Genomic DNA, 13,471 nt, shown 5'->3' with positions numbered 1-13,471 from the left:
TCGCCAGATGGAGGAAAAATCCTGTACAAGACTGTCAACGGCAGGTACAGAAGAAGGAGTGGGAGACTGCGGCAGCGGTGGAAGAGGATGACGGCCAAAAACTACAAAGAAAGGAGACTTGTTAGAGGCAGAGGATTGTTTGTAGTTGTAGGAGAACTCCGCCCAGGGAAGTAGATCAGCCCAGTCGTCATGGCGAGAGGATACAAAGTGACGCAGATAGTCACCCAAAATCTGGTTCACCCGTTCTACTTGGCCGTTAGATTGAGGGTGGTACGAAGAAGAAAAGTCCAATTTGATCCCGAGCTGGGCACATAGAGCCCTCCAGAATTTGGCGACGAATTGTACCCCACGATCCGAGACAATATGTTTGGGAAGGCCATGGAGACGGAAGATGTGTTGGAAAAATTGTTTGGCCAACATAGGTGCAGAGGGTAGACCGGGCAGGGGTACAAAGTAAGCCATCTTGGAGAAGCGATCCACCACGACCCAAATAACGGACTTGCCATGGGAGGAGGGAAGATCAGTAATAAAGTCCATGGCGATGTGAGACCAGGGAACTTCAGGAACAGGTAGAGGCAAGAGGAGACCCGCTGGTCTCTGGCGAGGCGATTTATCCCGGGCGCAAATCATACAGGCCTGGACGAAGTCCGAGACATCTTTCTCCAGAGAAGGCCACCAGTACCTTTGGGAGATAAGTTGGAGAGACTTTAGCACCCCTGGATGACCGGCAAAAGGGGAGGCGTGGCCCCACTTGAGAATTCGCAGCCGCTGACGTGGAGGTACGTAGGATTTGCCAGGAGGAAGAAGGCGCAGGTCCACGGGAGCGACTGTAATAAGGCGTTCTGGAGGGATAATATATCGAGGTGTTAACTCGTCGCCCACCACATCAGAGGAGCGAGACAGAGCATCTGCCCTAATGTTCTTGCAAGCCGGACGAAAATGGATCTCAAAGTTAAAGCGGGCGAAGAACAGAGACCAACGAGCCTGACGGGGATTTAATCTCTGAGCAGACTGGAGATAAGCCAGGTTCTTGTGGTCCGTGAAGATGTACACAGGATGTGTGGCGCCCTCGAGTAAATGTCTCCATTCCTCTAGTGCCAATTTAATAGCCAGCAGTTCCCTGTCCCCAATGGAGTAATTTCTCTCTGCGGAAGAGAATGTTTTTGAAAAGAAGCCACAAGTTGAAGTCTTGCCCCGGGAAGACTTCTGGGTGAGGACGGCTCCGGCTCCCACCGAGGAGGCATCCACTTCAAGAGAGAAGGGCTTGGTGGAATCTGGTCTAGAGAGAACGGGTGCAGAGGCAAAGGCGGATTTCAGGGACTGGAAGGCTTCCTCGGCTTGGGAAGGCCAGGATTTGGGGTTAGCTCCTTTTCTAGTGAGGGCCACGATAGGAGCTACCAGAGTGGAATAGTGAGGGATGAATTGCCTGTAGTAATTCGCAAAGCCCAGAAATCTTTGTATGGCTCGGAGACCAGAGGGATGTGGCCAATCCAGAACCGCCGAGAGTTTGGCTGGGTCCATTTGAAGTCCTTGGGCTGAGATAATGTATCCCAGGAAAGGCAGGGAGGTCTGTTCAAATAGACATTTTTCAAGTTTAGCGTATAGGCGATTTCTCCTGAGACGAGTAAGAACTTGTTGCACATGGACCCGGTGTTGATCCAAATTGGAGGAAAAGATGAGGATATCATCCAGGTATACGACCACGCAGGTGTAAAGTAAGTCCCTGAAAATGTAATTGACGAATTCCTGGAAGACAGCAGGTGCGTTGCAGAGGATGAAGGGCATCACCAAATACTCAAAATGGCTGTCCCTTGTGTTAAAGGCGGTCTTCCATTCGTCTCCCTCACGGATACGGACCAGATTATAGGCCCCTCGGAGGTCCAATTTAGTGAAGATCTTAGCCCCTCGGAGACGATCAAATAGCTCAGAGATTAGAGGCAGAGGGTAACGGTTCTTGATGGTAATTTTATTAAGACCTCTGTAGTCAATGCAGGGGCGGAAGGAGCCGTCTTTTTTTGTCACAAAGAAAAAACCGACCCCAGCAGGAGAAGATTTTCTTATGAATCCTCTCTGTAGGTTCTCACGTATATAGTCGGACATGGCAAGAGTCTCAGGAGGTGAGAGAGGATACATTCTGCCCCGAGGTGGAGTAGAACCGAGTATCAGGTCGATCGGGCAATCATAGGATCGGTGAGGAGGAAGAACCTCAGCTTGTTTCTTGAAGACATCCGTGAAGAAATGGTATGGCTTAGGCAGCCCAGAAGGCGGAGAAACTTGCGGGTTCTGTTTGACCAGAGCAGGCTTGAGACAGTGGTCCGAACAGGAGGAGCCCCAACGCAGGATCTCACCGGTGGACCAATTCAGGACAGGACTATGACGTTGAAGCCACGGCAGACCCAGGAGGAGTTCGGAAGAACAGAAGGGAAGGACAAAAAACTCTAAAGTCTCGGTATGAAATATTCTGATGTCCATCTGTAGAGGCTGGGTACGGAACTGCACGGTGGCTGAGAGTCTCTCACCGTTAACAGTAGAGATGAAAAACGGCTTGGGTAGACGGATTACTGGAATACGGTACTTGTCAACCAAGGTGGCGTGAATGAAGTTGCCAGCTGAACCGGAATCCAAGAAGGCGGCTGCGGAGAAAGAGGACTTGGAAGAGATGATCAACTGCACGGGTATGATGAGACGTGGAGAGGAAGAATCCACACCTAGCAACGCCTCTCCCACGCTTACTAGGTTTGAGCGTTTCCCGAACGCGGTGGACGGAGAGGACAATCTCTAAGGAAGTGCTCGGTACTGGCACAGTACAGACACAGGTTCTCGTTTCTGCGGCGGCTTCGTTCTTGCAGAGTCAAGCGTGACCTATCCACCTGCATGGCTTCCACGGCGGAAAACCCAGTAGCGGGTTGAGGTGGATGCGGAAAAACGGGAGCCAGACGAGGAAAGCGTCTAGGACGAGCTTTTTCCTTTTCAAGGAGGAGTTCCTCCTGTCTTTCGGCGAAACGTTTGTCTATCCTAATGGCCAACAAGATGAGGTCACAAAGAGTGGAAGGAAGCTCACGTGCAGCCAGAACGTCCTTTACTTCACTGTTAAGTCCTTTCTTGAAGGTGGCACAAAGGGCTTCATTGTTCCAGTTCAGCTCAGAGGCCAGAGTGCGGAACTGAATGGCATAGTCACCCACGGAAGAACCTCCTTGGGTCAAATTTAGTAAGGCAGTCTCTGCGGAGGTAACCCGGGCAGGCTCCTCAAAAACATTCCGGAACTCTAGGCAGAAGCTCTGGACGGATGCGGTGGCAGGATCTGCGCGGTCCCATAGTGGTGTAGCCCAGGCCAGGGCCTTCCCGGACAGTAAACTGAGAATAAAGGCTACCTTGGCTCGCTCAGAAGCTCGAGGTGGAGAGAGCACTGCGACAAGAACCCACGGCACTGCTTGTTTTAATATTGATGATTTTGGCATACAGCTCATGAAAACCCAAAATTCCTATCTAAAAAAATTAGCATATTTCATCCGACCAATAAAAGAAAAGTGTTTTTAATACAAAAAAAGTCAACCTTCAAATAATTAAGTTCAGTTACGCACTCAATACTTGGTCGGGAATCCTTTTGCAGAAATGACTGCTTCAATGCGGCGTGGCATGGAGGCAATCAGCCTGTGGCACTGCTGAGGTGTTATGGAGGCCCAGGATGCTTCGATAGCGGCCTTAAGCTCATCCAGAGTGTTGGGTCTTGCATCTCTCAACTTTCTCTTCCCAATATCCCACAGATTCTCTATGGGGTTCAGGTCAGGAGAGTTGGCAGGCCAATTGAGCACAGTAATACCATGGTCACTAAACCATTTACCAGTGGTTTTGGCACTGTGAGCAGGTGCCAGGTCGTGCTGAAAAATGAAATCTTCATCTCCATAAACCTTTTCAGCAGATGGAAGCATGAAGTGCTCTAAAATCTCCTGATAGCTAGCTGCATTGACCCTGCCCTTGATAAAACACAGTGGACCAACACCAGCAGCTGACATGGCACCCCAGACCATCACTGACTGTGGGTACTTGACACTGGACTTCAGGCATTTTGGCATTTCCCTCTCCCCAGTCTTCCTCTAGACTCTGGCACCTTGATTTCCGAATGGCATGCAAAATTTGCTTTCATCCGAAAAAAGTACTTTGGACCACTGAGCAACAGTCCAGTGCTGCTTCTCTGTAGCCCAGGTCAGGCGCTTCTGCCGCTGTTTCTGGTTCAAAAGTGGCTTGACCTGGGGAATGAGGCACCTGTAGCCCATTTCCTGCACACGCCTGTACAGGGTGGTACAGGTCCCCCAAGGTCAGGAATCGGTCCTTCTCCACAATCTTCCTCAGGGTCCGGTCACCTCTTCTCGTTGTGCAGCGTTTTCTGCCACACTTTTTCCTTCCCACAGACTTCCCACTGAGGTGCCTTGATACAGCACTCTGGGAACAGCCTATTCGTTCAGAAATTTCTTTCTGTGTCTTACCCTCTTGCTTGAGGGTGTCAATGATGGCCTTCTAGACAGCAGTCAGGTCGGCAGTCTTACCCATGATTGCGGTTTTGAGTAATGAACCAGGCTGGGAGTTTTTAAAAGCCTCAGGAATATTTTGCAGGTGTTTAGAGTTAATTAGTTGATTCAGATGATTAGGTTAATAGCTCGTTTAGAGAACCTTTTCATGATATGCTAATTTTTGGAGATAGGAATTTTGGGTTTTCATGAGCTGTATGCCAAAATCATCAATATTAAAACAAGAAAAGGCTTGAACTACTTCAGTTGTGTGTAATGAATCTAAAATATATGAAAGTCAAATGTTTATCAGTACATTACAGAAAATAATGAACTTTATCACAATATGCTAATTTTTTGAGAAGATCCTGTATATGGACCATATGGTGTAACATACACTGTGTAAGAGTCAGCTCAGTTTTCAATGTGTGTTATGTGTTCATCTGACACTTTTTATATAGGACTATTGCAGTAATGCATGAGTCATCTGTAGGAAAGCTTCCTCCTCAGACGACGTGTCTTTACATTTCTTCTCACAATAGTAACGCTCTGCAGAAGTATACACATTTAAAAGGTTTTGGCAGAATTCCCAAAATTAGCTTCAGAATGTTGGAATATTTCTTGCCCCTGGATCCATGCTCATAGGCAGCCAGGTTTAATGGGGTAATGTAGAAATGCTAAACTTGTGATACATGCGTCCCCAGAGATTTACTTGCCTCAGGCAGATGATACGAAACAGCAATTTCCCAGTTTGCATATTACGTTAAAGTAACTTTTTTTTTTCATTCGAGTACAGTTCCTGTCTGACCTCTCAAACCATTTCCGCTGGCTTTATCCTTTTAAATGAAGGGGTTATTGTAATAATTAAAATTTATATTATAGGACTAAAGTAATGTGGCATAGTCAGCGGTGTACAGTGATCTCATAGGGCCCCACAGCAAAACGTATTATGGGCCCTCCTGCACCACGGATATCCCGGTACGTGTGCATCAAACACTCCCGGGCAATGCAGAACACAAAGTACAATGCTCCAGATTGTAACATTTTTTAAAAATAATAATAATAATATCAAAACTGGTGTAAAGTAGAACTGGCTTAGGCTACTTTCACACCTGCGTTCAGGTGTCCGCTCGTGAGCTCCGTTTGAAGGGGCTCACAAGCGGCCCTGAACGCAGCCGTCCAGCCCTCATGCATTCTCAGTGGACGCGGATCCGCTCAGAATGCATCAGTCTGCCAGCGTTCAGCCTCCGCTCCGCTCAGTGAGCGGACACCTGAACGCTGCTTGCAGCGTTCGGGTGTCCGCCTGGCCGTGCGGAGGCGAGCGGATCCGTCCAGACTTATAATGGAAGTCAATGGGGACGGATCCGCTTGAAGATGACACAATATGGCTCCGTTCAGGCTACTTTCACACTTAGAAATTTTTCTAAGTTATAATGCAGACGGATCCGTTCTGAACGGATGCAAACGTCTGTATTATAGGAGCGGATCCGTCTGATGAAACATCAGACGGATCCGCTCTGAACGCTAGTGTGAAAGTAGCCTTAGTTGCCCATAGCAGCCAACCAAATTCCACCTTTCATTTTCAAAAGGGGCTCTGGAAAATGAATAGTGGAATCTAATTGGTTGCTATGGGCAACTAAGCCAGTTCTACTTAACACCAGTTTGATAACTGTCCCCCACTATGTGTTACTCTATGGGGGAAAAGTGGCTTACAGAGATGGGCAAATTTCCCAAAATTTGTTTCAGGTCTGAATCGGTCGATTAGCTGACAGATTCGATTTGGTCCAAATAATTTCATTTTGAATCAAAAGTGCACCAACTGCCCTGAAAAGTCACTTAATAATATTTCTGTGGATCAGACAAATCTGCCTGGCTGAAAGATTATGGCTAGTCACCATTTCATCCCCTCATCTAATCAGAATCCTCCCAGACATTAGAATTGTAAAATGCTCTGGGGGCAAATGAGCAATCACAATAACGTGCAAACAGCAAAAAATATTTAGCCATTGTTTTGTGCAAGTTTAAATGCAAATGATTTGCTACTCTGCAATCAAAAAATATATGCCTAATTGGACCCTTTATTTTGCTAAAAAAAAATCTAAACATCCTTTTTGTGGATTCAGGTGAATAACTGAGCCATGGATTAACTTGGATTTTGATAGCTTGGCAGCCTGTGTCTGCTGCTGTCCTGCTTTCCCCGGCTGGTGCGGGCATGTGTGTAAAGTGCTCCGTGAACTTTGTTACAGCATTGCTGGAGTTACTCCTTCCCTCTTGCTCTCTGTCCAGCTGCTGACTAAGGTGCTGATTTGCCATCGTATTGAGCTGGGCTGGTGGTTCCACCTCCTTGCCTGAGCTTTGGGTTTTTTAGTGTCTAATAAGCAGCAAAGGTGTGATCTCTTGTCTGACTACCCGTGTAACATACTTAGCCAAATTATTCTGCTCCTTGCCTCCTGCCCCAACCTTGGAATTGCTATCTGGATTAAGAACATACTCAGCCTCCCATGACTTTGAACTGTATTCAGACTACGTCTTTTGCCTGATCCCTTGATGCTTTGCACCGTTGTCTCTGACCCCTGTGGGTCAGCAGCCAACTACGCCAGGACTACTACAGGAGGTAGCAGCCCGGTAGGTTCCCTGCAAAGAAGTCTAGATCCCTTTACAGGAGTGAATCCCAGGGAACCTCCAGGATAAAGCCCTTAGGTTTAGTTTGAAGTCAAACAGGTTAGTTGGCATAGTGGGTCCAACAAGATTTTTAAACCAAAACTTCCAGTGCAGTGGTGCTTTGTTGAGTATCAGTAACAGTGCAATCTGCAGTAATCATGTTTTGGAACCAGCTGAGTAGAAGATTTGTTTTGTGGGAAAAGAGTCCATATAATTTACCATTTATTAATCTAAATCGTACTCATTCTGGACTTAAAAGTTCAGTGGGCGGTGTTAACCATAACAGCTACATCTATATACAGATTCATACAAGGAAGGCTGCCAGTTACTGAGCAGGAATGCCCACTGAACTCCTAAGCCCAGAATGACATTTAAATGCATACAGGACTAGATGTACTGAATTTTTCCTACAGTATATCAATCTGCTCAGCTCCTACTGCTCTATATCATGCTGTACTTTCAATGTGATGAGCTCCCTTTAACCTATTATTAGACATTATGATTAATATTGATTTACTTGGCTTGTAAACTTTAAACTTAAAACAATGTAAAATCAATACTGAGCATCTCAGGTAGGAGGGCAAGAACAAAGGGTGAATGACAAGCCTGTGGGCGAAACATTTCTTGGTGCTCTGTAGTGCAACCGCACCATTTCATTTTTGTCTAGTGAACTTCAGCTTTTTATTGAATTTGTGTAAAAATTGCATTTATGACAAATTATTGCAATCAATTTTGCATGGCAAGTCTCTACCTATACTATCTAAAAATACTTCCATTAACCCATTTCTGCTCTGCGCCCTAACAGTACATTTTAATGGGAAGGTAGTTTATGCTGAAAAATGCACTACTGCAGCACTGTGATGGCTTGGGCTCAGGAGATGTGTCTGTGCCATCACTTGTGGATGCTGGCTGTGCTACACAGTTGGCACACTGATCTGATGACTGGAAGCAGAGATAACCCTGATTCCAGTTGTTTAACCACTTAGATGCTGAATTTCCCTTTACCACTATGTGACTGTGGGGTTCTGGGAGATTGCCATGGAAGCCTGAGGCTTAACAATGGCCTCCAATGTAAAAATGCCTGTTAGGCCTTACCTTTGGTAGGACCTAAAAAGCATTTTTTCAGTTTTACTATGACTGACATAATACACAAATAGTATAGGGCGTTGTGGGGAAGATCCCAGTCTACTAGGACTTTTTTCACTTGCAAATGCCGGTGTGCTGTCCGCATCTACTGCAGCCTCATTGAAATGAATGGGTCCGCACCCATTCCGCAAAATTGCGCAACGGATGCACTCATTCATACGGCCGCCTGAATGAGCCCTTAAACTGCAAATATCTTACTCACTTATTCCAATGCTTAGCCATGCAGATTTTGGAGCTTTTAGTTATTTTTTGTTTCTCTTTCTTTCTGGAGTACTGGATGGTTTTCTCTCCTTAAATTTCTCAGAGATAGTGATTCTCTAGGAAGAAGGCCTAGTTCTCTAAGGAATGAGCACATGTAGCTTGTGTAAATGGGTGATAAATAATAGTTTGTGGGGAACCTAACCACTGGGACCTCGTGCAATCCAGAGAATTAGGGGTCCCTAAGTCCCCTCTCTGCACATGCCCACCTCTTTCTTCACTTCTGTAAAGGTAACAGAACAGTGCAATAACATGCACACTACACCTCCATCCAGAGGGGACTTCTTGGGGACCCCTGGATATTTTCAGATTGCAGGGGATCCCAAACACACAATTTTGTGACAGCTTTTTATATTCACTAAAAATGCCATAATACATGTTTATTTTTATAGTTATTATATTTTTTCAGTAAAGAATTGTGTGACGTTTATTTTATGGCAAATTATTCCCTATAGAGAATAATTCTTATAGCGCTTCAGCATTCTGTATTTTCAAACACCAGAGAACCAAAACCCCACTCAACTGACCAAAAAAAAACTTGTGTGACCTGCTTTTTATATTTCCCATGCACTTTAAGCCAACATCTGGACCCAGTATTTTCCCTGCAAAACATGCACCAAAAATGCTGGTTTAAAAAATGCAACTAAAACTGCAAATGTGCCACTAAAAGCCTATGTGTGGTTTTCCTGCAAATTCAGTTAAGTTTCAATAGGCAGGGTGATTCAAAAAGAATGGTGCAAAATTATAGCTTTGGTATTCTAAACTTTTAGAAAATAACACAAATTAATATAAAAAGACACACTATTCAAGTTTTATCTATACACTACAAATATTCAGTGTGAGCTCCACTGGATAAGCTTGCCAGCATATCCTAGGACATGGATTCAGTGAGGCATCATCTCAGGTCCTTCAGATATTGTGGCTTGGGGGCAGATACACACAGTTCTTTCCTCACAAAAAAAGGCACAGGGTGTTGGATCTGGTGATTGTGGAGGCCAACACAACATTGAAGAATTGTTTATTTCAGAATGCTCCAGTAGAGTTTCATTCAGGTCTTGGTGAACATCCAACTGGAAATGAGGAGGAACACCATCCTGCTGATAGACTACTTTTGGCAGATCTTCCTCTATCTGTGGCATTCCTTTAACATGGCAAAAAAGAAGGAACCATAGAATTTGCACCTGTTCGTTGATCGTAGATTTTATGAGCCTCAAATTATATTGCCGTGGTGATTGACCTTCCCACTGAGATGAGAGGTAGCTTTATCGCTGAATACCAGCCTGTCAGTAAATTTGTCCCTGCCCTGCAAGTCAATGCAAAAGTCACAGCCTTTCGGTTACTAGCTGGTTTCAGATCCTGAAGAATTTGTAATCTGTATGGCTTGCAATGCAGATGTCTCATAAGATATGCCATACCATGGTTTTCGGCACTTGTAGTTCTATACTAGTCAGCCTGGTCGACTTTCTAGGACTATGCTCATAAACGGCTTAAATTCTGTTCACTATCCCTTACCAAGTCTTTGGGCGGCCTGGACTTTTTCCATAACATAAACAGCCAGTGGTTTTGAATTGCTTCACCCAGTGCAAAATGCAGTTAATACATTAACCACATTTAGGCCTCATGCACACGGCCGTGCCGTTTTTTGCAAAAAATGGAAGCCGCCCGTGTTGCCTTCCGCAATTTGCGGAACGGGCGCCGGCAATATAAATGCCTATTCTTGTCCGAAAAGCGTGGACAAGAATAGGACATGTTATATTTTTTTTTAACGGGGCCGCGGATGTGCTGTCCGCATCTTTTGCGGCCCCATTGAAGTGAATGGGTCCGCATCCGAGCCGCCAAAACGGCGGCTCGGATGCGGACCCAAACAACGGTCGTGTGCATAAGGCCTTATTCAGAAAATTTTGCTGTACCGTCACAACAGACCCTGTTCTTGCAAATTCCAACATACAAAAAACTTTTTCTTAATGCAAAGTCACCATCTTAAACCTGCTCCTTTGTGTACAGGGCAGATTCATTTAAACTGTCCATTTGCTGCACACGGTAATGAATCACAGCACAGCTTTCATTTTTCAGGAGCAGAATTGGTTTACTTTAACTACAGGCCTTAAAGTTTGCACCATCCTGTAATGCAGAACCCTAAATATATCCCAAATTCCAATGAATTGCCATTTCTTAAGAAAACCGGATACATATTTACTACCCATATACAGTACAGACCAAAAGTTTGGACACACCTTCTCATTCAAAGAGTTTTCTTTATTTTCCTGACTATGAAGGCATCAAAACTATGAATTAACACATGTGGAATTATATACATAACAAATAAGTGTGAAACAACTGAAAATATGTCATATTCTAGGTTCTTCAAAGTAGCCACCTTTTGCTTTGATTACTGCTTTGCACGCTCTTGGCATTCTCTTGATGAGCTTCAAGAGGTAGTCCCCTGAAATCGTCTTCCAACAGTCTTGAAGGAGTTCCCAGAGATGCTTAGCACTTGTTGGCCCTTTTGCCTTCACTCTGCCGTCCAGCTCACCCCAAACCATCTCAATTGGGTTCAGGTCCAGTGACTGTGGAGGCCAGGTCATCTGGCGCAGCACCCCATCACTCTCCTTCATGGTCAAATAGCCCTTACTTTCAACGTTTTCCCAATTTTTCGGCTGACTGACTGACCTTCATTTCTTAAAGTAATGATGGCCACTCGTTTTTCTTTACTTAGCTGCTTTTTTCTTGCCATAATACAAATTCTAACAGTCTATTCAGTAGGACTATCAGCTGTGTATCCACCTGACTTCTCCTCAACGCAACTGATGGTCCCAACCCCATTTATAAGGCAAGAAATCCCACTTATTAAACCTGACAGGGCACACCTGTGAAGTGAAAACCATTTCAGGGGACTACCTCTTGAAGCTCATCAAGAGAACGCCAAGAGTGTGCAAAGCAGTAATCAAAGCAAAAGGTGGCTTCTTTGAAGAACCTAGAATATGACATATTTTCAGTTGTTTCACACTTGTTTGTTATGTATATAATTCCACATGTGTTAATTCATAGTTTTGATGCCTTCAGTGTGAATCTACAATTTTTATAGTCATGAAAATAAAGAAAACTCTTTGAATGAGAAGGTGTGTCCAAACTTTTGGTCTGTACTGTAGGTCCAGGGTCTAAAATGCTGATCTGTCAATAAATTTTGTAGGGATGAGTGAATTTTATATTTTGAAAATCGTTTTCGGTTCGTGTTGTGGTATAATGTGAATTGAGTTATGGATTCCATTACCACGGACCATAACGAAATTCCAAAATATGAAATTCGCTAATCCCTAATTATTAGGCCAAAATATAGATCACATTTAGTCGTCTATAGGTGTTTCATAAGAATACAGTGATCCTTCGGAATATAATGGCCTCAGGATACAATATTTTCAACATATAATGGTCTTTTCTGACCCATTGTAAGTTGAAACCAGACTCAGCATAAAATACTTCAGACTCAGATCCAACCAATCAAGGTCACTTCTCTGGTAAAATAGCTGGATTAGATGCTAGTTAGCAGCTATTCCTGACAGTTATAGGTAAGGACTTGTTTTATCTGTTTTTAGCTTATTTTTCTTTCATTTTTATTTTCTCTTATCTTGGATGACATTTTGGGGCTTTGGAACCAATTTCAACTTCCAAAGGTTTCAACATACAATGGTCGCCCTGGAACCAATTAATATTGTATCTTGAGGGACCACTGTACATATCTGATCTTTTCCTATGAAAGATGTACTGTGGATGTCGTATATCTGGACTTCTCAAAAGCATTTGACACTGTACCACATAAAAGGTTAGTATATATAATGAGAATGCTTGGACTGGGAGAAAATGTCTGTATGTGGGTAAGTAACTGGCTCAGTGATAGAAAACAGAGGGTGGTTATTAACGGTAAACACTCAGATTGGGTCACTGTCACTAGTGGGGTACCTCAGGGGTCAGTATTGCGCCCTATTCTCCAATATATTTATTAATGATCTTGTAGAAGGCTTGCACAGTAAAATATCCATTTTTGCAGATGACACAAAACTGTGTAAAGTAATTAACACTGAAGAGGACAGTATACTACTACAGAGTGATCTGGAGAGATTGGAGGCTTAGGCAGAGAAGTGTCAGATAAGGTTTAACACTGACAAATGTAAGATTATGCACATGGGAAGGAATAATGCAAGTCACCAGTACATACTAAATGGTAAAACACTGGGTAACACTGACATGGAAAAGGACCTAGGAATTTAAGTGAACAGCAAACTAAGCAGTAAAAACCAGTGTCAGGCAGCGGCTGCCAAGGCCAATAAGATAAGGGGTTGCATCAAAAGGGGCATAGATGCCCGTGATAAGAACATAGTCCTACCACTTTACTAATCTCTAGTCAGACCGCACATGGAGTACTGTGTACAGTTCTGGGCTCCTGTAAACAAGGCAGACATAGCAGAGCTGGAGAAGGTCCAGAGGAGGGCAACTAAAGTAATAACTGGAATGGGGGACTACCGTACCCTGAAAGATGATCAAAATTAGGGTTATTCACTTTAGATAAAAGATGACTGAGGGGAGATCTAATTACTATGTATAAATATATCAGGGCTCAGTACAGAGATCTATCCCATCATCTATTTATCCCCAGGGCTGTGACTGTGACGAAATATAGAAAATGGCACAGAATTTCAATAAAGATTAGATAAGTAAGTGCCATATAATCATCTTATAAACACATTGGTCAAAATTAACCATAAAGTGACCAACCCCTTTAAAGAGGTTGTGCAGTAACGTAATATTGATGACACATTCTGAAGATAAGTCATCAATAGAGATGAGCAAAGCGAGCTTTGGATGCTACATCCGAAGTCGCTTCGTTCATAACTTCGGAATAATAC

At 44.1% G+C, this 13,471-nt stretch overlaps 1 protein-coding gene across 1 annotated transcript in view; it reads right to left on the bottom strand.

The window, feature by feature from the left end:
• GABBR2 (gamma-aminobutyric acid type B receptor subunit 2) overlaps positions 1-13,471 on the bottom strand; it is a 940,304-nt gene that overhangs the window by 842,717 nt on the left and 84,116 nt on the right. The window lies entirely within an intron of this gene.

The sequence above is a fragment of the Bufo bufo genome, chromosome 5, assembly GCF_905171765.1.
Source record: "Bufo bufo chromosome 5, aBufBuf1.1, whole genome shotgun sequence".
Taxonomy (NCBI): domain Eukaryota; kingdom Metazoa; phylum Chordata; class Amphibia; order Anura; family Bufonidae; genus Bufo; species Bufo bufo.
This window is presented reverse-complemented; position numbering and strand designations above follow the sequence as displayed.